Source organism: Nicotiana attenuata, unplaced genomic scaffold, assembly GCF_001879085.1.
Source record: "Nicotiana attenuata strain UT unplaced genomic scaffold, NIATTr2, whole genome shotgun sequence".
Classification (NCBI taxonomy): domain Eukaryota; kingdom Viridiplantae; phylum Streptophyta; class Magnoliopsida; order Solanales; family Solanaceae; genus Nicotiana; species Nicotiana attenuata.
In genome coordinates, this window is record NW_017672780.1 from 103,185 (window position 1) to 128,228 (window position 25,044).

At 38.8% G+C, this 25,044-nt stretch overlaps 1 pseudogene; it reads left to right on the forward strand.

Moving 5' to 3' along the window:
• The first annotated feature begins 1,845 nt into the window (after positions 1 to 1,845).
• On the forward strand, positions 1,846 to 25,044 carry LOC109214481 (annotated as a pseudogene).

Sequence of the window (25,044 nt, forward strand, 5' to 3'; positions counted from 1 at the left end):
AAATAAAACATTTTCTTCTTTGGATTTTGGAATATAAATTAAATACATATATATTTGTTAAAATGAGTCCTCGTAGATTAGGATAATGTATTTATCCTTCACGTCTTAACATATCATAATTTTTTATTTTTTTTATTTTTTTGTGAATTTGATTACTTTATAATCATAACTTTAATCTTTAAATGTAAAATTATCTTATTGAGAAAATAAAAAGAATACAATTTCCAAGATTTTCAATAATTCAAATAAATTTAATGTGATGTTTTCTTATTGCTTATAAATTTTCTTTTATTATCTGAATTGGAGGAAAATTTCTGTTTTCAAAATTATTGAGATAAGAATTCAACTAAGTATTTTGGTTGGCTTGCCCGACAGCGGTGTCCGGCGCCATCACGACCCTTAGTGGATTTTGGGTCGTGATAGCTTATTTGTGCTAAGCCTAAATGATATACTCCAAATACTTGTCTTTCTCTTGTAAATCAAGGTTTAAATTAGTTCATTTCCTTTTGAAAACATCTTTCTAAGGTTAGACATATAAACAAGCATCAAATTTGCTATAAGTTGATGAACTGTGATCAGTATTTTGCTAATAGATATCAAGTTATCCTTCACTTTTAGTAGAATACGCTGTCAAATGACAAATTTAAAGACATCTTGAGTCTTTGTGCGATTCTGATCCAACTTTGAACCATCTAGTGAGATTTCTGTAAGTCTACACCGATTCTTGAATTACCTAATTTTTACATTACATTCTGTATCAAACATCTAATTTTCTTTTTCTAATGAAAATTCATTGTATGGTAATCTCCACTAGGTTTGCTGCTGTGTGCCATATAGATACAAAGTCTGGATTTTTGTCAGTTGATAACTTTAAAACATCCCTCTCAAGTATTCAACGGCAACCCAAGTTGGAAGCCTTGAAAGGTATGTCATTATGTATTCTGCGTCGACTAGTTTCATCAGGAAATTACAAGTGGTCATTCAAAAATAGCCCAGTTTTAAAAGTAATTGAAATTTAGCCACTTTTCATGTAAAGGTAAATCTGAACTAAAACACTGTTCAAAATTCGAAAAAATACTCCAGTATAATATACTGGAGTTCCAGTATATTTTATTGGAGTTCCAGTATAATATACTAGAATTCCAGTATAATATACCGAATGATCTCCAAGAAGAGAGGGTGGTAGCCACTTTATGGGGCTGCATACAACGAAGAATGGAGAGAATGAACCTAGAGAAAGGAAGTAATCCCCAAGTGAAGATGAAATTCAATGATGATGTCCTTAGGATAAAATATAAAAAAGGAGCTTCGTGTACATAATGAAATTTTGAAACAAGTCTGTGAAAAGGCTGAGAAATAAAATACGAAGAGGGGCACCTAGACCGAGTAGGGGTTCGAATCTTGCCAACATAATATACTGGAGTTTGGAGCACCGGTGCTCCAGTCTCCAGTATATTATACTGGAGCCAGCAAAGTATACCGGTCCAGCATAATATGCTGGAAGTTCATACACATGTGCACCAGACTTCAGTATATTATGCTGGACCGGTCTATGTTGCAGCAAAATAGTGGCTACTTTTCATTGACTTGGTAAATACTGGCTATTTTTGAATGACTTGTCCGAAAACTTGCTAGACCGTGCTATTTTTACAGTTAAATGGGAGCGACCAAATAGACGCCCCGTGCAATTTTTACTTTTTCTTCACAAAAGGCCCAGGCCCAGTCCAGTCCAGTCCAAGGGACAACTCTGCCACAACTTCCTTCACACTCAGTGCCCTCATTCCCGCCAAGTTTACTTCTCCACAAGTTTCTCTCCCAAATTCTCTTTGTAATAATTCCATCAAAATGGGTGTTGAAAATCCAGCAGAGCAAGCTCAGGTTCTACTCAGAACCAGACTCTGCAATCCCAATTTCATCTTCACACTTTTCTCTGATTCCCCAGACAGCAATTACAGGTACATAAAGTTCCCTTTTTTATTCTCATTTTTTTCAAGATTTTTTCCACTATAAATTGGAAAAAAAATAATCATTTTTGTTAATAATCAAAATGGCCAAAGTAGTTTTTAAAGAACTTATTCAATACCCTTTGTATGTAATTGCGTTTAAGTCCTCTTTCTTTCAGCATATTGAAGTATATAATGACAAGTTCTGTAAAAGCTCCCATTTTTATTTTTAATTTTTCTTGATTTTTCTCTCCAAATTCAATAATTGTTTCATTTTTTTGGTTTTCCAAGATTTTATTGAAGACCCCATTTGTAATTGTTTATAGCTCTTATTTCTTTCAGCAAATTAAAGCATATAATGTCAAGTTCAGTAACTGAAGCATGTAACAACTCAGTTCTTCTTCTTGGCCCTCGTGGTTGTGGAAAAGTTCCGGTCAGTAGACATTTTAATTCTTTTGGATGACCTTTTGTACAAAGTGTAGTTTTTGTGCTGTGAAATTTGATAAAAATGTAAACTTGCTTTGATATTAAATTTTCTTGATTATTATTTATGTAAGATTTTGGAGCTGGTTATCAAGGATTTGTGGCAAGAATATCCTGATATGATGTGTGTGGTATTGATTTAGCTTAATTAATTATCTTTATTATATCTTCAATTTTTTGGTTTTGCATTCTTTTATAAAAAATTGGCAGTGACATACTTCTATAGGATATTAAATGTCACTAGACTTATGGCTTTATTGACAGTAATTGCTATTCTGATTACCGATTAAACTGAATGGACTCTTGCACAGCGATGATTATTGTGCTTTAAATGTATGAATACAATTCCGTATTTTAGCTTCTTCTTTTTTGTAAAGGCTGGATTTCTTGGCACTATAAGCCGTATAACAAATTTAAATGGGAAACATGATCAGTGAGATTCATATAGTTGACCCCGACTTGTTTGGGACTGAGGAGTGTAGTAGTAGTAGTTGTTGTATAACAAGGAGTCTTGTTTATGGTGTTGTGTTACGAAGCACAAGCTTGAACAAGAGAAATGGAGGAAGGAACTTGACGATCTATGGCATCTTGAGAAGTGGCCTATGATACAGTACGAAAAGAGTACGTTGAGGTTACGAAGTCACTTAGCTATGTACTATACAAAGGGAAAAGCATCGGTACAGAGTAACGTTGGCTATGGATATAGACTAGGCTATGAGGAACATAGTCAACAACTATGGACTGAGGTTACACTAAGGAACAATAGAAAAAGGCCCTAAAGAAAGAGGCTTAAGTCATTAATGGAAATCCGATTACACTTTTCTTTTTATAGGTGGAATGATGGTCCAACTTAGAGGATAGAACTGTAACTAAGAAAGAAAATGTAGTTCTTCATCCACTGAGCTGATTAGAATATACAAGGCTATTAATGGAAAAATTGGATGTTAATCTTAAGTGATGATGTTTGGGCAAATGCAGCTATAGCTAATCTAACTCTCCATTGACTCGCAGGAGATTGCAAGGCAATTATGTATGGAGCATCACTTGATGTTCTCAAAAATGGTGATGTGTCCATTCAGGTTATGATATCCATTTTACATTTTAAACAGCGACATCAATCAGTCGTCGTGTTTTCCTTAACAGGCATCATTTGACGATAACTCCCAGTTTGTACTATCCATGTTAAGGTGAGTCTATATGGCCTGTAATTTTCTTCTTTGCTTTAACGCCGAAAAGAATAGGCTCTTTTCAAAGTGCCTGAGAATGTTGAAATTAGATTCTTTTCCTTTTGATAACAAATGTGTAAATTTGATAATCTTCAAACAAAACGTGTACTCATTTTTCTCCCTGCCTGGTGGATGTGCTCATTCTACTGTAATTTTTTATCAGGGAGTGCGGGTTGGCACATAAAACTAATATCTTTGTGTTGGATGAGTTTGACCTTTTTACACAGGTAAAGTTCTCATATAGTGAAAAAAGATATATGAGAAAATATGTCAAGTTTTCAGGATTGGATGTCTCTACAATTTGCAGGGTAAACAACGATTACTCTATAGCTTGCTAGATGCAATGCAGTCTGTCACAACCCAAAATTCACTAAGGGTCGTGATGGCGCCTGACACCACTGTAAGGCAAGCCAACCAAATACTTAATTAAATCCTTGTTTTAATACTCTTGAAATCTATGATTTTTCCTTCAAATTTACCATTTTAAAAAGATAATCGTCTCAAATCAAATTAAATAATAAGCAGTTGATACAAAATACTTTATAACCATCCAAGAACCCGGTGTCACAAGTGCATGAGCATTTTCTAAGAAATTAAATAAAGTACAACAGCTGTCCGGAACACAAATTTGACAGAAAGTAAATAAAATTTTGAGAGAGACTACACTAGATGCGGGTCGCCTCGAGGAAATACAGCTCGCTTAGTCTCCGGGTCGCCCGTGCTGCTACGCCCAATAGGCCAGTAGAAGTACCTGTACCTGTGCAACAAAATGCACAGCAAGTGCAATATGAGTACGAAAATAATGTACTCAGTAAGTATCCCGCCTAATCTCGAAGAAGTAGAGACGAGATGACAACTTTGACACTTACTAAAGGTCCAGTAATAATATTATCAATGCGATGACTCACGGATTCATTAAGAACAACAATAAAATTCAAATGAGTCACTAAACAGGTGAAAGTTCCTTTTTATTTAAGATCTCCGGATTCATAATCCATTAATTAACAATTATCTCAAGTCGGGGAATGCAAATATTAGTATCAACAAATATCACGGCAAGCAATACAAGCATGCGCAACTCATGCCGAGGTCGTACGACCCGATCCAACAATATTTAAAATGTGCACTGCCGAGGGTCGAGCGGCCCGAACCATAGATGCATCTATTACCCCGCTCGCGAATCATACATGCGGCGCGGTCAAATTAATATACACAATCACCCTGCTCGCGTACCATACATGCGACGCATATACACATAGAAACACATGCTCAACAGCAAATTAAGAATTTTACGGGGAATATTTATCCCATTAGAAGCCAATTCTCTTTTAATGATTTAAGGAACAAGTTTAATCCTCTTAGAAATTTACTTACCAATTCGATAGGATTTAAGAAATTCAAGTGTCAATAAGATTGCAATTTTTCCAAGTATAGCATGCTTTTTGGCTCCTAGACTACCCGAACATACACATATTAGTGACTACGCACGGACTCTCGTCACCTCGTGTGTACGTAGCCCCCACAAATAGGAGCACGTAACCAATTATTTCACCTATGGGGACAATTCCCTCTCACAAGGTTAGAAAGGAGACTCACCTCGCTTCGAAGATCCATAACCCACATTCCACGCCCTTCCGAAGACTTGAATCGATGTTAAATACTCCCAAAACTAGCCAATGATTATGCAAATTCATTAATATACGATAAACTACTCATATTAATCCAATTTAAAACAATTCCTAACCCCGATCGAAAGGTTAACAAAAATGCCCTCGGGCCCACGTGCCCGGATTCCGAATTTTTTTGAAGACTAAGCTTACCCATGACTCCATGAACTCAAATATATGATTCTCTCTTAATTCCATACCCAAAATCGCGGTCAAATTCCAAGAATATCAATTTTCTAGGTTTTCTCTCAAACCCCAAGTTTTCTACAAATTTCCATGTCCAAATCCGTATATAATCATGTATTTAACTCAAAACTAACATAAATTACTTGCCTCATGCTTGGTGGTGAAAATGTCACCTCAAAGTTGCTCCAAATTGGCTCCAATGGAAGAAAATGGGGTTGAAATGAACCCAACCCCCGATTTAAAAGAACCTCACTGCCTCCAGCATTTCCGCATCTGCGGTCCCGCATCTGCGAGAAATGGGCCGTATCTGCGAAAATGGGCCAAAGAGCTGGGACCGCATCTGCGGTCTCCAGGCCGCATCTGTGGAGCCGTTTCTGCGGCTTCGGAGCCGCATCTACGGTTCCTGGCCTGGCCTGTCCTAGGCCGCTTCTGCGATGTGAGGACCGCATCTGCGGTCTCGCACCCGCGGTCTACCAACCGTAGGTGCGGTTGTGACAGAAGCAGCAGCTTCAGCACTTCTCAAATTCCATTTTCGATCCGTTAACCACCCGGAATCCACCCGAGGCCCCCAGGACCCCAACCAATCACACCAACCAGTCTCAAAACACATTACGGACTTGCTCGAGGCCTCAAATCATATCAAGCAACGCTAAAATCACGAATCGACCTCCAATCCAAGCTTTATGAACTTTAGAATTTCAAACTTCTACTTCCGATGTTTAAACCTATCAAATCACGTCCGATTGACTTCAAATTTTGCGCACAAGTCCTATTCGATATTATGGACCTACTCCAACTTTCGGAATCGGATTCCGATCCCGATATCAAAAAGTCCACTTTCGGTCAAACTTCTCAAATCTTCAAATTTCTATCTTTAGCCAAATGGCTGCAAAATGCTCCACGGACATCCGAATTCACTTCCGATCGCGCTCCCAACTCCAGAATCACCATACGGAGCTACTCCCAGACTTGTTATCCCAAACGGACATTGATAACACTGAAATGCACTTCAACACAAACTTATGAAATTTCTTCTAAAATGCTAACTTCCACAATAGGCACCAAAATGCTCCCGGGTCACCCAAAACCCGATCCGGGCATACGCCCAAGTCCGAAATCATCATACGAACCTGCTGGAACCCTCAGATCCCGATTCTTAGGTAGTTTTCTCTGAAATCCAATCCTAGTCAATTCCCTGAACTTAAAGCTTCCGAAATGAGAATTTCCCCTCCAAGCCAACTCCGAACTTCCCGAAATTTAATTCTGACCATGTGTACAAGTCATAATGCCTGAATTGAAGTTGTTCATGGCCTCGAACTGCTGAACGGTGCGCTAGAGCTCAAAACGACCGGTAGGGTCGTTACATCCTCTCCTACTTATACATATGTTCGTCCTCGAACGTGCTAGGAACTGTGCTGGGGTTGTCTGGAATCGCTGCTTAATACCTCGTGCACCTACCCGCGCTACCACAACTCAGTTGGGCACATCAGCTCGATCAAATCTAAAGATAACCTATTTCATTTAGGCAAATAAGCCTTGGAGCCAGTTTCAACATCCGAAATTCTCTGCCAGGCCTGCTTTTAACATATGAACTCCGTATCAATCACCACACGCTGTACCAGAACATGACTCCACACCCTTGCTGAATTCACACCATGAACCCCATCATTCACCGGACCATAATAACACTCTCCGATCATAATAGTCGATATTTCCCGAATCTGATGCTCACAATGCACCCCATGACATATATAAGTCCTGTTCCAACTCTCGCAATGCTGCCACGATGGAAGGGACGTGTAGAAATTCATAACCAAGTGACGAATCAACGATTCATAGGTTCTATATTCCTGTCAAGAACCATCACCTCTTTCTGAACCAAATAATGGTCTTTGCTCCTTAATATACTTCATATAATCCGATCGCACTGATCCTAGATCCAGTAACCTTATCTTACCCTGTACAAACTGCTCAGGCAACAAGTCACCCCTGACATGACCAAAAGTCTCATATGATGCCACAACGCGCCAATAGGCTACCAACTCGAACGCGATATATAAGGAAAATGAACTCTGGAAGAGACTACTCAAATCACGCAACTAATATGAACTTTCCTCAGAAAATGGAGAAACAAAACACATAGAATAGAATATAAGGGACTGTAATTATCATCTCACTGTTGCGGCGTGCAACCCGATCCGCACATAAAAATCACATAAGGAGATACACATCGAGCTGAATTGCTCATTACAACAAGATACCGAATATCGGTCACAAGCACATTAAGTGCATAATACCATCCCTGAGGGGGCATATAGTGCCATAAGCTACAAACTCGAGCACAACTGAGGTGTGATATACGATCTGAATCTCAAGAGTCATTTTGCTCATACAACATCATCTCTACGCGGAACTTCAACACATAAGCAATTTTCCAAGCCGTCTCACAAATCACAGGGCATAATATATCATTACTTGAAATAACTGAAGACGAAATAACACTCTGACTGCTCTTTCCCAAGGAGCGCCTTACTGAAATGAACACGTCTGGCCTGATATAGAGCCCATATTCACATTTAAATCCCTCCACAGACCTCAAGCTGGTTCTGATCACACTGAACTAGGCTAATAATCTTTTCTGGGTCCATAACAACCCCTTTTTCCCATAACTCACGAGAACAACCATCATAACCGGAGTAATCCTCCACAGTCTACAACCCAATAAATCGAGTGCCCTCCAGGCATCCATTCTCGAATTAGCGATATTACCACAATCTTCCTACTTGGTTTAACTCTTCAACCAATCAAGTGACTATATGCCATACTTATACAACCTTCCCGTGGAACACGCTCCCACGACCTCCCGTAACAGATAACAAGTCTGCATATCCATACCACCGGCCGCACTAATGTTGAAAAGCGATCAAGAATCCATCACCAGGATGCAAAGCCTCTTTCACAAAACACCGGTCTCGGGTGGCACTGAAGACAATGCCAGCTTACTCCAAACATTCAAATCCCTTTCATGCTCATCCGAACTTGTGACATCCATGCCAACATCGAATTGCAATCTTGATCCTCACTTCAATTTCCATGCCCCTCACTGCACCCAGCACGCCAATATACGATAGAACACGATCTTCATCATAACTTCGGAACCACTAATAGTTTAACACTTCATAATATAAAAACCTTTCACTTAATTCACTTCAGGAGAACCATTGCGACACATAGGTGACTTCTTATAACCGTAGAATACGCCAAATCTCTAAGTAGTGGTCTTAAGCCACCATAGCCCTTCCGGGACCCGCCTACACATGACGGTCCATAACAGTAGAATACTTCTGAATAGAATCAATTACGGCGGCCGACAAACCTCACATGTACCGCCACAAATCACTTGCATAACTTGATCGTGCTGAATGAACCGATCGCTGCCACCAATATGCCAATTCAACTATGGCTAATCAATCTACCTTCTTCCAATTTATCCTTGATTGCCTTAGAAATAATATTAACTCCATTCAACACATAGCATACTCCATCCGCACTCATCTCGAGTGACCTTGACTCGCAAGACCATGCTGTCTTACATACCACGAACCATTTCATGCCTCCCAATTGCTACCCTGCAGGTCAAAACATCATAGAGTCTTTTGGGAACCTCCTCATAAGCTGCTACAAGGCTTGATTCTTAACTGTATCTATAGGCTCAAAGCCATTAGGCACCACACTTACCCCTTTTTGAATCCACTAGGACCTTTGTTGAGAGCCACCCGCTTTGGCTTGGCCCGGAATATAATCAACTCCATAAATCTTCTAGCACATGAATACCCTCTCGACGAAGCACCCGGCAGAATACTTCCCTTGAAATTCACATCTATAAAAGGCATAAATCCTGAATCCTTCCCCAAGTCTGAACATGGGCCAGTAAGGCCAACCATAGCACACCTTAAACCATTCCTTTGCTCAATCATCGCTTATGTCCTTTCCGTAGCTGAACTGACCCATCAATATGATAATAACCAGAAACCTCGTGAGTAGTTAACCGTGCAACCCTAATCATAGGCGGTGGGACTCTCCCACTTAGCTCGAAGCCATTATTACACAACTCTGGACTCCACCAGGATCCTTCATTTCTCATTGACATAACCTTGTGCAATCAACCGACAAAATTCTCGGAATCTTTCTGAAAAACCCCGTTTTTATACTCTGAATCATCAACCACGTTCACACGACCGATCTCCTTGCTGTATATCTAATAGAACCCTTTAAAAACTTTACCAACCATGCGACCGCCGTCCTGCTCACTGGAGACATCCCGCCTGTGGGATCTACGTGCCGACGTCTTCCAACACTGCTACACGGGGTGCAAACACCACAACATTAATGACCCATCCTGAGTCCAAGCTCACTCTCTAGCTGCACGAGTCCATTCACCCCTCATGGACATCAATTAAGTGCGGGGAAACATCCTTCCCATTCAAAGTTAGGTTGTATCCTTCTCCATTTCTAGTAGCTCCTTTCCGTTATAGCGGATCTCCTGCCGCGTAATAGCCCACACTTCAATTAAATCCGTAGTCTCAAATCATCGATCACAAAAATTCCCAAATCACCCCAAACTCTCCCACTTTGGCGAAACTTATCTCTTTAGTCGACTACTCGACCTTTGCTTCTTATTCCTGGCCTTCTACAGATTTTAACTACCGCCTGACGCTCCCCACATGTCCTTCCTCATCCTTTGCTGCTCAGTTGTTGCCTTAAATAAAATCTATCTTCGTGGCACTTGAACCCACAATTGCTGCTAACTTTAAACCTTTCCGAAGGTCATCTTCCTCTAACCGTCGACATTAAGAACACCGATTCAATCCTGCACTACCGCACCCCACGATATTTAACAGTCGCATCTTCAATACTACTTCACAATCTCTTACCCCAAAGGCGAATCGTAGAAGATCATAACACCGGCGAACTTAGTACGTCAATTAGGACAATGACACCTCGTCATAGAAGAAAACTCCACCACGCTCGCAATTACCAAGTCTCACTACTCCACCAGCCCACATCTGACCATTCTAAGTTCGATTTCCTTTCCTCTGCCGGGAATAAAATACCGAATTTCTAGATCATGCACTGAGTAACCCTCCTTTCAAGTCATTCACTGCCCCGACACATAGGCAAACATCCTACCATCATATCAATACTGCAGAACAATCATTTATAGCATCATGGCAGCTTGTGCCTAGCCTCAGAGCCTTCAGAAGTACCGCTACTGAGCTGAAACGACAGAATATCCTTCCACAAGGCGACGATAATAGCTCAGACAACTATGTAGGGAGAAACATCCCGCACAACCTCGTTAGTACCATTACAATTCTTCCATTCTCGATTTATAACAATCGGTTCGTGTCGCGTAGGATTGAGTAGAAAGGAAACAGGGGCACAAGCCTCTAGGAATCAAATCGCACGATGAGGAATCAAGAAGGGAAGTACTCCTAACAGTCCTGCAGCCTCCCAAAGATAAGTACAGACGTCTCCGTACCGATCCGTGAGACTCTACTAGACTTGCTCATGACTCGTTAGACCCTAGGAACCTAGTGCTCTGATACCATGTTGTCACAACCCAAAATCCACTAAGGGTCGTGATGGCGCCGGACACCACTGTCAGGCAAGCCAACCAAATACTTAAATAAATCCTTGTTTTAATACTTTTGAAATCAATGATTTTTCCTTCAAATTTACCATTTTAAAAAGATAATCGTCTCAAATCAAATTAAATAATAAACAGTTGATACAAAATACTTTATAACCATTCCAGAACCCGGTGTCACAAGTGCATGAGCAATTTCTAAGAAATTAAATAAAGTACAACAGCTGTCCGGAACACAAATTAGACAGAAAGTAAATAAAACTCTGAGAGAGACTACACTAGCTGCGGGTCGCCTCGAGGAAATAAAGCTCGCTTAGTCTCCGGGTCGCCCGTGCTGCTACGCCCAATAGGCCAGTAGAAGTACCTGTACCTGTGCAACAAAATGCACAGCAAGTGCAGTATGAGTATGAAAACAACGTGTACTCAGTAAGTATCCCGCCTAATCTCGAAGAAGTAGAGATGAGATAGCAACTTCGACACTTACTAAGGCCCGGTAATAATATTATCAATGCGATGACTCACGGATTCATTAAGAACAACAGTAAAATTCAAATGAGTCACTAAACAGGTGAAAGTTCCTTTTTATTTAAAATCTCCGGATTCATAATTCATTAATTAACAATTATCTCAAGTCGGGGAAAGCAGATATTTGTATCAACAAATATCACAGCAAGCAATACAAGCATGCGCAAATCATGCCGAGGTCGTACGACCCGATCCAACAATATTTAAAATGTGCACTACCGAGGGTCGAGCGGCCCGAACCATAGATGCATCTATTACCCCGCTCGCGAATCATACGTGCGACGCGGTCAAATTTAAATACACAATCACCCTGCTCGCATACCATACAAGCGACACAGGTACACATAGAAACATATGCTCAACAACAAATTAAGAATTTTACGGGGAATATTTAAGGAACAAGTTTAATCCTCGTAGAAATTTACTTACCAATTCGATAGGATTTAAGAAATTCAACTGTCAATAAGATTGCAACTATTCCAAGTATAACATGATTTTTGGGTCCTAGACTACCCGGACTTACACATATTAGTGATTACGCACGTACTCTCGTCACCTCGTGCGTACGTAGCCCCCACAAATAGGAGCACATAACCAATTATTTCACCTATGGGGACAATTCCCTCTCACAAGGTTAGAAAGGAGACTCACCTCGCTCCGAAGATCCATAACCGGCATTCCACACCCTTCCGAAGAATTGAATCGATGTTAAATACTCCTTAAACTAGCCAATGATTATGCAAATTCATTAATATACGATAAACTACTCATATTAATCCAGTTTATAACAATTCCTACCCCCAATCGGAAGGTTGAAAAAAATGCCCTCAGGCCCACGTGCCCGGATTCCGAATTTTTTTGAAGATTAAGCTTACCCATGACTCCATGAACTTAAATATACGATTTTCTCTTAATTCCATACCCAAAATCGCGGTCAAATTCCAAGAATATCAATTTTCTAGGTTTTCCCTCAAACCCCAAGTTTTCTACAAATTTCCATGTCCAAATCCGTATATAATCATGTATTTAACTCAAAACTAACATAAATTACTTGCCTCATGCTTGGTGGTGAAAATGGCACCTCAAAGTTGCTCCAAATCGGCTCCAATGGAAGAAAATGGGGTTGAAATGTACCCAACCCCTGATTTAAAAGAACCTCACTGCCTCCAGCATTTCCGCATCTGCGGTCAGGGGACCGCATCTGAGAGAAATGGGCCGCATCTGCGAAAATGGGCCAAAGAGCTGGGACCGCATCTGCGGTCTCCAGGCCGCATTTGCGGTTCCTGGCTTGGCCTGCCCTGGGCCGCTTCTGCGATGTGAGGACCGCATCTGCGGTCTCGCACCTGCTGTCCACCAACCGCAGGTGCGGTTATGACAGAAGCAGCAGCTTCAACACTTCTCAAATTCTATTTTCGATCCGTTAACCACCCGGAGTCCACCCGAGGCCCCCGAGACCCCAACCAATCACACCAACCAGTCCCAAAACACATTACGGACTTGCTCGAGGCCTCAAATCATATCACGCAACGCTAAAACCACGAATTAACCTCCATTCCAAGCTTTATGAACTTTAGAATTTCAAACTTCTACTTCCGATGTTTAAACCTATCAAATCACGTCCGATTGACTTCAAATTTTGCGCATAAGTCATATTTGACATTACGGACCTACTCCAACTTTCGAAATCGGATTCCTACCCCGATATCAAAAAGTCCACTTCCGGTCAAACTTCTCAAAACCTTCAAATTTCTATCTTTAGCCAAATGGCTCCAAAATGCTTCACGGACATCCGAATTCACTTCCAATCGCGCTCCCAACTCCAGAATCACCATACAGAGCTACTCCCAAACTTGGAATCCCAAACAGACATCGATAACACTGAAATGCACTTCAACCCAAACTTATGAAATTTCTCCTAAAATGCTAACTTCTGCAATAGGCGCCAAGATGCTCCCGGGTCACCAAAACCCGATTCGGGCATACACCCAAGTCCGAAATCATCATACGAACCTGCTGGAACCCTCAGATCCCGATTCCGAGGTCGTTTTCTCTGAAATCCAATGCTAGTCAATTCCCTCTACTTAAAGCTTCCGAAATGAGAATTTCCCCTCCAAGCCAACTCCGAACTTCCCGAAATTTAATTCCGACAATGCGTACAAGTCATAATGCCTGAATTGAAGCTGTTCATGGCCACGAACTGCTGAACGGCGTGCTAGGGCTCAAAACGACCGGTCGGGTCGTTACACAGTCTGTAACGTCACAAGATGTTGTGATTGGTGTGAGTTGCAGAATGTATGTTCCTTAGTTTTATCATTATTATTTTTGTCGCACGTTCTATATATGTATCATACATTCCTCAGCACCATTAAGTCCAGATGTTTTTGGTATTTTGGGACTTGAAAATCAAATAAGCATGCTTGTTTTCTTTTTTCCCTAATTTTTTTGAAATTATTGAGTATCTCGTTTTGAGTTGCTTATGAACAAAATCAACTTTGGGAGATTCCCTAATTTCTGAAATAGTTGCCTCGTCATTAATGCAAATTTGAGTCATTTACGACATACAGCTAGCCCATTAAGAGTGGTGAAACTTGTGTTGTGCAGGATGCCGATGAATTCTTAGAGAAGAGATTAAGGTCTCATTTCTCACATAGAAAGCTGTTGTTTCTACCCCCTTCGCAGGAAGACTTGCAAAAGTAACTTCTCGTTGCATACCTTGTTTTCTGATTTTTTGCCTGCAAGAAATTTTATCAATACTGACAATCTGTATATCAGAATTTTGTAGCACGCTTTACTACTGCCAACAGAGTTAGAAACTTCCTCCTCAATATGTTGCTGCTCATAACACAAAGCTTCTTGTATCCTTTTGACTCGTAACACTTTTCGTTGTCAAGGAATGAATTAAACATAAATGATACCAGAAGACCAGGAGAGAGAGATGTAAGTAGAGTGAGGCTCAGAAATGCTCAGCTAAGTATAGGGTATACTTTTGTGACAGTAGTAATCGCTCATTTGTGCTAAGCCCTCATGAGATACTCCAAATACTTGTCTTTCTCTTGTAAATCGAGGTTTAAATTAGTTCATTTCCTTTTGAAAACATCTTTCGAAGGTTAGACATATAAACAAGCATCAAATTTGCTATAAGTTGACGAACTGTGATCAATATTTTGCTAATAGATATCAAGTTATCCTTAACTTTTTAGTAGAATATGTTGACAGATGACAAATTCAAAGACATCGTTGAGTCTTTATGCGATGATCCAACTTTGAACCATCTAGTGAGATTTTTGTAAGTCTACACCTATTCTTGAATTACCTAATTTTTGCATTACATTCTGTATCAAACATCTAATTTTCTTTTTACAATGAAAACTCATTGTATGGTAATCTCCACTAGGTTTGCTGCTGTGTTCCATATGGATACAAAGTCTGGATTTTTGTCAGTTGATAACTTTAAACATCACTCTCTAGTATTCAACGGCAACCCAAGTTGGATGCCTTGAAAGGTATGTCATTATGTATTCTGCGTCGACTAGTTTCATCAGGAAATTACAAGTGGTCGTTCAAAAATAGCCCAGTTTTAAAAGTAATAGAAATTTAGCCACTTTTCATGTAAAGATAAATCTGAACGAAAATACTGTTCAAAATTCGAAAAAATACTCCAGTATAATATACCGGTCCAGCATAATATACTGGAGTTTGGAGCACCGGTGCTCCAGTCTCCTGTATATTATACTGGAGCCAGCAAACGTCCAGCATAATATGCTGAAAGTTCATACACAGGTGCACCGAACTCTAGTATATTATGCTGGACCGGTCTCTGTTGCAGCAAAATAGTTGCTATCTTTCATTGACTTGGTAAATGCTGGCTATTTTTGAATGACTTGTCCGAAAACTTGCTAGACCGTGCTATTTTTACAGTTAAATGGGAGCGACCAAATAGACGTCCCGTGCAATTTTTACTTTTTCTTCACAAAAGTCCCAGGCCCAGTCTAGTCAAAGGGACAACTCTGCCACCACTTCCTTCACACTCAGTGCCCTCATTCCCGCCAAGTTTACTTCTCCACAACTTTCTCTCCCAAATTCTCTTTGTAATAATTCCATCAAAATGGGTGTTGAAAATCCAGCAGAGCAAGCTCAGGTTCTGTTCAGAACCAGACTCTGCAATTCTAATTTCATCTTCACACTTTTCTCTGATTCCCCAGACAGCAATTACAGGTACAAAAAGTTTGCTTTTTTATTCTCATCGTTTTCAAGATTTTCCCCACTATAAATTGGAAAAAAATAATCATTTTTGTTAATAATCAAAATGGCCAAAGTAGTTTTTAAAGAACTTATTCAATTCCCTTTGTGTGTAATTGCGTTTAACTCCTCTTTCTTTCAGCAAATTGAAGTATATAATGACAAGTTCTGTAAAAGCTCCCATTGTTATTTTTAATTTTTCTTGATTTTTCTCTCCAAATTGAATAATTGTTTCATTTTTTTGGTTTTCCAAGATTTTATTGAAGACCCCATTTGTAATTATTTATAGCTCTTATTTCTTTCAGCAAATTAAAGTATATAATATCAAGTTCAGTAACTGAAGCATGTAACAACTCAGTTCTTCTTCTTGGCCCTCGTGGTTGTGGTCCGGTCAGTAGACATTTTAATTCTTTTGGTTGATCTTTTGTACAAAATAGAGTTTTTGTGCTGTGAAATTTGATAAAAATGTAACTTGCTTTGATACTAAATTTTCTTGATTATTATTTATGTCAGATTTTGGAGCTGGTTATCATGGATTTGCTGAAAGAATATCCTGATATGATCTGTGTGGTATTGATTTAGCTTAATTATTTATCTTTATTATATCTTCAATTTTTTGATTTTGCATTCTTTTGTGAAAAATTAGTAGTGACATACTTCTATAGGAAATTAAATGCCACTAGACTTATGGCTTTATTGACAGTAATTGCTATTCTGATTACAGATTAAACTGAATGGACTCTTGCACAACGATGATAATTGTGCTTTAAAGGTATGATCACAATTCCGTATTTTAGCTTTTTTTTTTTGTAAAGGTTGGATTTCTTGGCACTATAAGTCGTAGAGCAAATTTAAATGGGAAACATGATCAGTGAGGATTCATATAGTTGACCCCGACTTGTTTGGGACTGAGGAGTGTATTAGTAGTAATTGTTGTATAACAAAGAGTCTTGTTTATGGTGTGTCGACGCCCCCTTTTCCTCGCAAAATCGGGTTTACGATATTTGGGAAGACAACTCTATTCCCGTTTGGGAATTGGGTTTTTTTTTCGGATTTGAAGAGTCGCCACCCAATGATTAAGTGCATTAGGACACTAAGGATTTTGAATTGGAAAACCAGAGTTCGGGTAAGGGCTAGAAATTATCTCGAGGGGAAGGTGTTAGGCACCCCTCAAGATCCACTAGTGTGGTTTCCAGCCATGCTATGTTGTGACTTTAAATGCAGACAAATAATTCTATACACAAAGGTTGCAAATAGGTACGTGACAAGCATGTTGAGATTAGGACCTAAGTAGTCTCACACTTTGTTTAAGAAAACGTCCAAGTACAGAATTTTAAATAAAAGAAATGAAAATTTAGATGACGAGAATAGTGCAGTAAATTAAAGAAGAGTTTTGGGTGGCTGAAACAAAGACAGAATTTTATTGATAAAAAAGTTACATAAAGGAAAGAGGTCCTAGGTTTGTAAAACACATGGATCATCCACACAACACTGGTAGCCAATCGTACGCATGGTGTTATCGTGTGATCATCATCTCCATGTCTACCCTCCCCACCCCGTTAAGGTATTAAGCGCGGAATGGTATCGTTACCTACTGCGTGCTATTACCCGTCCCACCTATCAGTCTCGGAGGTATTTGAGACTACTAATCCTAAAAGGGAAAGGAGTTAGGCTTTTCATAGTTTAAAAAGGTTAAAAAGCTAGGGCGACAATCAAAACACGTAAACAATTAGAGGGGAACTGGTAGCAATTAAGGGCTCAAATAGGCCTCCTCATTTAAAAAGAAACAACTTATTTAGCACGACTGACAAATACTGGTTAGGTCTTTAATTAAAATTAATGTAGGAAAAGTTAATTTACCACATATTTCCCAGATATGGAGTCCAGATTAGTCCTGCTTAGATGTAGTTGTCGAAAACTGACAGTTGGTTAATTACTTAACTATTTGCCTGTGCGTTAAACGGGACTTATATGCATGATATCTACTAATTCCGGAACGGAGGAATAAACTGATTGCAATCAGAATTGTTGGTCGTAAGCTCTGCAAGTGTTTGAAATTACCACTGATTTTAGATTTCAGAGCGGGTGGGCGATTCAGATTTAGTTGATAGCTCCTATGGGCGTTCAGATTTACCGCTGTTTATTGTCATGCAGAGATCCTATAGGCAGGTCATCTATATGTAATTGGTTATCTTAAATCCTATAAGCAGATTTGCCTAGTGACAGGTGCATATACAAAATGCAGGAAGTCCTATAGGCATATTATCTATATGATATGCAGAATTTCAGCAACGATTTATGGGCATGGTATCTATGTGAGATACAGAATTTGAAAGTAAATATCCTATAAACAAGATTTCTATGTGAGATGTAGAATTAGAAGGTAAATATCCTAAAACATGATTTCTATGTGAGATGCAAAATTAGAAGGTAAATATCCTAAAACATGATTTCTATGTGAGATGCAGAATTAGAAAGTAAACATCCTAAAACATGATTTCTATGTGAGATGCAGAATTAGAAGGTAAATATCCTAAAACATGATTTCTACCCTTTGGCAAGCATACAATCCCATCCCTTTTCACTATACACCCCAGTAGTTATTACAGAATTTATTATAGACCAAATGAATCAGAGGAAGCGATAAAATTACATCAGTGATTACATCTACATCTAATCAGCCTAACCCAGACTCAGAGTCTAATAATATGAGATAAACCAACTTCCAGGATCGGATTTTCAAAGCCTTTCTCTTATTTGGGATGTGTCAAAGTTCCAAGGAACTTCAAGAATTCCAAGCAATGCTTACACCCCAAATATCATTGCAGAATCAGAGTATAGTGCAGTGTGGAAGGGCCAGCCCTCAAATGTCTAAGTTCAGAGGGAATTCAAGGTCCCAAGGCAAGGCTCATAGGAGGGGGGCAGAACTTAGAGACTAGGAGTAAGTGTAAGTGCAATGAAAGGGAATTAGGGGGGAGCCAGGGCAGGCTGATGGTCATGCCTAGCAACTGGGATGCTGGCACACCCCTGATCAGCCTGTCAGCCTTAGAATTAGGGAGTTAAGACCATATTGAAGGCCAGGTTTAGCCTTGGGCAGCAATTGGGATGCTGCCAGGCCATACCTTAACTCAGCAATATAGGGGAATGGGGGTATGGGGGTATGGGAGCAATTGTTTATACTAGCAGCAAGAAACAAAGAAAGAACAGGCAAGGCATATAGATACTTTAAAAATTAACTTTGCAGAGAATTGAAGGCAGGTATGGATACAGGGACTGTAAATAAACACATTAGAGAGATGCTGAGATTAATCTTAGAGCATACCAGTTCAAAGAAGCAAGTAAGGAGAAACAGTAGACTTATGAGAGCGAAAGTGCAGTCAAGAAGCCAGAGTATAGGTTTAGAAGAGAGTTGTGATTTCTGTATGCTTAATCGTGTGTGTGTGTTTAGAATTGTGTCCTGTATTTATAGTGCAGAAAAGAAGCAAAAATAGGTAAGAAAAATAGTTTGAAAATCAATCACACAAGGTTTCCCTTTAATTAAGGGACTCTGATTTCAAACGGCAAGGTAAATAAGGAAAGGGGTTAATTAAACACTTTTTAGAGTAATGCAAGAAGGGTAAATACATAATAGTTATTTAAGGAAAGGGTTTTGACAGTACACGGTCATGCAAATTAAGGAAAGGAAATCAATTGACAGTCAAGCAATCAAGAGTCGAAAATTTTGTATGAATGAACCAAGTCAGAAAAAGGTAAAGAGAGGCTTTACTTAAGAAGAATCAGTAGTAATCAATTAACCCCCTAAAAACGGTTCTTATTTGAGCACAAGTTGGAAAACCTTTCGAAGAAAAATTTTAACACGCATATAAAAGGGATTGTCATGCTAATCAGAAAAGTCTTAGTGTAGAAGAATTCATACACAAAAAGATTCAAACTCAGTACATGGATTCCAAAGTGAGTTTGAGAGAGTCCAGGGCTCAAATAGAACCCTAGTTCAAACACACAAAACCAAACTCGCCAAAAAACCCCAAATCCTAGGGTTTTCGACTTGAATCAAGTGCAAAGAATAGAAAACACGCAGGTATAGTAGAATGTTCAATGCAAACAGAGTAAGGGAATTAATTCGAAACACAATGAGAGTAGAAGAAACAGTAGAGGAAAATATGCTTAAGCAGGCATAGTAAGAACACTTAATGAACATGGTAGGAAAATACAGTAGGTGAAGCATAATCAAGTCATAGTGCAAGGCAAGTAGCAGAACATTGCGTGTGAAAACATAGCATAGAAACATAGTATAGAAACACGGTAGAAGGAAGAACAAAATATGGCAAATTTAGTAAAAAAGGAAACATAAGAACATAGCAGAGAAAAACATACACAAGAAAGGGAGAAGAAAAGTCGGAAAACATTTAAGCATTTTTCAGAAACCCTAAGAAAGAAATGACTTTGAAAGTAAAAATTTTAAGGAAAAGATTGGGAAACCTCTTAAAAACTCAAAGTAAAGCATGAATACACACAGATCTGAAGAGAATCGGAGAAAAACCTCGACATCAAAGGTTTCAGATGAACCCTAGAATGAGAAAGGCTTCGAAAATGTTCGATCTAAGTCGGATAAGACCGGGAACAGGCTCAGGAGGCCAAGATGTGCCGGAGCCAGGCCGGAGGTGGCCGGAAACCTCAAGTCGACGGAGGTCTGGGTGGAGACCTTTGAGGTCTAGCCTCAAACCTTCGAATACCAAGCACACAGGAGCGATAAGGGGTGAGTATGAGGGTTTCATGGCCTGAGAAGCCATGGAAGCCAGCGAGAATTGCAGGGATTAGGGTTAGCTTGGGTGGCGGTGACTAGGGTTTGCAGAGAGAATGGGAGAGGAAGGGGATTCAAGGGTGGCGAGTTAGGAGAAATGAATTAGGGTTGGGGGGTTTGGTAAAGTAAAAATGAAAGGTTGTGTTTGGGCCGTTGATCTTTTAGATCAACGGCTGTGATTTAAAAAGGGGGTCCGGTCGAGCAATTTAATTGGGTCAGGGGTTGCGTTGATTTTAGGAATTGGGCTAGTTGAAATTGGGTTTAAATTAGGGGCTGTAATGTGGCTATAATTCAAATGCAGCTGGGCTATATATTAAATAGCCAATTTCCCCTTTTAATTTAATTAAAATAGTTAAAATAATTTTAAAAACAAATTTAAAAGCACTGAATTAATCAATAATATATAAATATTAATCTAAAAATACTGGGAGCAATTTTATAATTGTAAAATGCTATTAATCGCAATATAGGCTATAATTGCAATTTTAGCTTAGAAATATCAAATAAATTTATAAAAAAATGCAAAAATCACCTTAATTATATTGTGATGTAAATATGAGGATGGAAATAAATTACTCACCAGAATGATAGTTTTGGGAATAATTATTGGATTTTGTACTGCTAAAACAAAAAATAAAATGATTTTAAAAAGCTTTAAAAATTAGAAAAAATGTCAAAATTCTTGGGCATACTTATATATGCATGTACATGCTATTTTGAGAATATTTTGAGTATAAGAAATAGATAGGAACAAATTGGGTATCAACATGGTGTTGTGTTACGAAGCACAAGCTTGAACAAGAGAAATGGAGGAAGGAACTTGACGAGCTATGGTATCTTGAGAAGTGGCCTATGATACAGTACGAAAAGAGTACATTGAGGTTACGAAGTCGCTTAGCTATATACTATACAAAGGAAAAAGCATCGGTACAGAGTAACGTTGGCTATGGATATAGACTGGGCTATGAGGAACATAGTCAACAACTATGGACAGAGGTTACACTAAGGAACAATAGAAAAAGACTTGGGAATCAAAAAATTGAAAGGATAGTGGAGTCACAATCCCCATCAAGGGAGTGGTTACGTTCACAATGTCCCCCTTATTCCCGACATGCTATGGTGCCCCGGGTTGTCTCGCGAAGATCTTCGATTCGAACCTTCGCAACTATTCTCTCTTAGAGGATGAACCACACCTTCGCTATCGCAAGAATATAGAGATAATAAAACATAAGAAGAATCCGATAATTGTCGGACTTTAAAGGCCCTAAAGAAAGAGGCTTAAGTCATTAATGGAAATCCGATTACACTTTTCTTTTTATAGGTGGAATGATGGTCCAACTTAGAGGATATAACTGTAACTAAGAAAGGAAATGTAGTTCTTCATCCATTGAGCTGATTAGAATATACAAGACTATTAATGGAAAAATTGGATGTTAAACTTAAGTGATGATGTTTGTGCAAATGCAGCTATAGCTAATCTAACTCTACATTGACTCGCAGTAGATTGCAAGGCAATTATGTATGGAGCATCACTTGATGTTCTAGAAAATGGTACTGTATCCATTCAGGTTATGATATTCATTTTACATTTTAACCAACGACATCAATCAGTCGTTGTGTTTTCCTTCACAGGCATCATTTGACGACAACTCCCACTTTGTATTTTCCATGTTAAGGTGAGTCTATATGGCCTGTAATTTCCTTCTTTGCTTTACTGCCGAAAAGAATAGGCTCTTTTCAAAGTGCCGGATAATGTTGAAATTAGATTCTTTTCCTTTAGATAACAAATGTGTAAATTTGATAATCTTCAAACAAAACGTGTACTCATTTTTCTCCCCGCCTGGTGGATGTGCTCATTCTATTGTATTAGGGAGTGTGGGTTGGCACATAAAACTATTATCTTTGTGTTGGATGAGTTTGACCTTTTTACACAGGTAAAGTTCTCATATAGTGAAAAAAATATATGAGAAAATATGTTAAGTTTTCAGGATTGGATGTCTCTATAATTTGTAGGGTAAACAACGATTACTCTATAGCTTTCTAGATGCAGTGCAGTCTGTAACGTCACAAGCTGTTGTCATTAGTGTGAGTTGCAGATTGGTATGTTCCTTAGTTTTAGCATTATTATTTTTGTTGCACGTTCTATATATGAATCATACATTCCTCAGCATCATTAAGTCCAGATGTTTTTGGTATTTTGGGACTTGAAAATCAAATGAGCATGCTTATTTTCTTTTTTTCCTATTTTTTTGAAATTATTGAGTATCTCGTTTTGAGTTGCTTATGAACAAAATCGACTTTGGGAGATTCCCTAATTTCTGAAATAGTTTCCTCGTCATTAATGCACATTTGAGTCATTTACGACATACAACTAGCCCATTAAGAGTGGTGAAACTTGTGTTGTGCAGGATGCCGATCAATTCTTAGAGAAGAGAGTAAGGTCTCGTTTCTCTCATAGAAAGCTGTTGTTTCTACTCCCTTCGCAGGAAGACTTGCAAAAGTAACTTCTCGTTGCATACCTTGTTTTCTGATTTTTTGCCTGCAAGAAATTTTATCAATACTGACAATCTGTATATCAGAATTTTGTAGCACGCTTTACTACTGCCAACAGAGTTAGAACTTCCTCCTCAATATGTTGCTGCTCATAACACAAAGCTTCTTGTATCCTTTTGACTCGTAACACTTTTCGTTGTCAAGGAATGAATTAAACATAAATGATACCAGAAGACCAGGAGAGAGAGATGTAAGTAGAGTGAGGCTCAGAAATGCTCAGCTAAGTATAGGGTATACTTTTGTGACAGTAGTAACCTCTCATTTGTGCTAAGCCTAAATGAGATACTCCAAATACTTGTCTTTCTCTTGTAAATTGAGGTTTACATTAGTTCATTTCCTTTTGAAAACATCTTTTTAAGGTTAGACATATAAACAAGCATCAAATTTGCTATAAGTTGACGAACTGTGATCAGTATTTTGCTAGTAGATATCAAGTTATCCTTAACTTTTAGTAGAATACGTTGTCAGATGACAAATTCTAGGACATCGTTGAGTCTTTGTGCGATTCTGATCCAACTTTGAACCATCTAGTGAGATTTCTGTAAGTCTACACCTATTCTTGAATTACCTATTTTTGCATTACATTTTGTATCGAACATCTAATTTTCTTTTCACAATGAAAACTCATTGTATGGTAATCTCCACTAGGTTTGCTGCTGTGTGCCATATGGATACAAAGTCTGGATTTTTGTCAGTTGATAACTTTAAAACATCACTCTCAAGTATTCAACGGCAACCCAAGTTGGAAGCCTTGAAAGGCATGTCATTATGTATTCTGCGTCGACTAGTTTCTTCAGGAAAATTTAGGGTTAGTTCAGACTCTTCACCTTCTTTTCTACAGATCACCTCCTCTTTTTTCCTTTGATTCGGACTCTTCAGCTATTCTCATATCTTGTCTCACTCTTATTCTCTTCTGTGACACAATAGTCTCAGACATTGAGTCGTAAAATTACTTGGAAAATTGATTAAACTCCAATAGAACATACTGTTGGAGATATGGTGCGAGTCACTCACAAAGCATTTTTTAGTTTTTTCATATGATGTCCTCTTATATATATACAGAAAAAAATAGAACAGAGTTCTTTTGTAGACTTCAACCCACCCCTCTTCTCACTAAATATTTTTTTGCGACCATTTTATATATCGTGTGAGTCACTCACAAACCATTTTATAATATGGATACTCTCCACAGCTAGGCCACCACAGAGATGAATCAAACTGAAAACAACGTGATTTTCTATTTGTTGAAGCAGATTGCTTCATATTAGAGCTATATATTCTTGTTTGCTTGAGGAGGTTGGAAGTCAAAGAGCAAGAGACGACCAACTTCAATTCAGTAATGAAAGGTTTGACTATTACATGCTCCCTTCTTATGTTAATAGTGTGAATGTTATGCGACTGACCATGTTATCATGCTTTCCAGAGTACAAAAGCATACATGATTCGTTCCAAACAAGTGATTATTATTCACGGAATGTATGCCTCTGGGTGTGTATAGCAAGGACTTAGATACAAATATTTTTGCTAACGTTCAACTCTGGATCTTTAAAGTTATACTGACAAATATTTACTTTCTTTCCAAGCATTTGAACATCTTTTACAACGCCAATTGATCTCATTGGTTGACAATAGAGGGCATGGCCAATCTGTTGAGTTTCGTCCGGTGAGGCTGTTGATCTCATCATATGAACTACATCAAGGACTAAAATCATACCATTCATGTCCAGTAAGTTACTCTCAAGAACAATTATATTCTTTTAGTCTGAAGTAG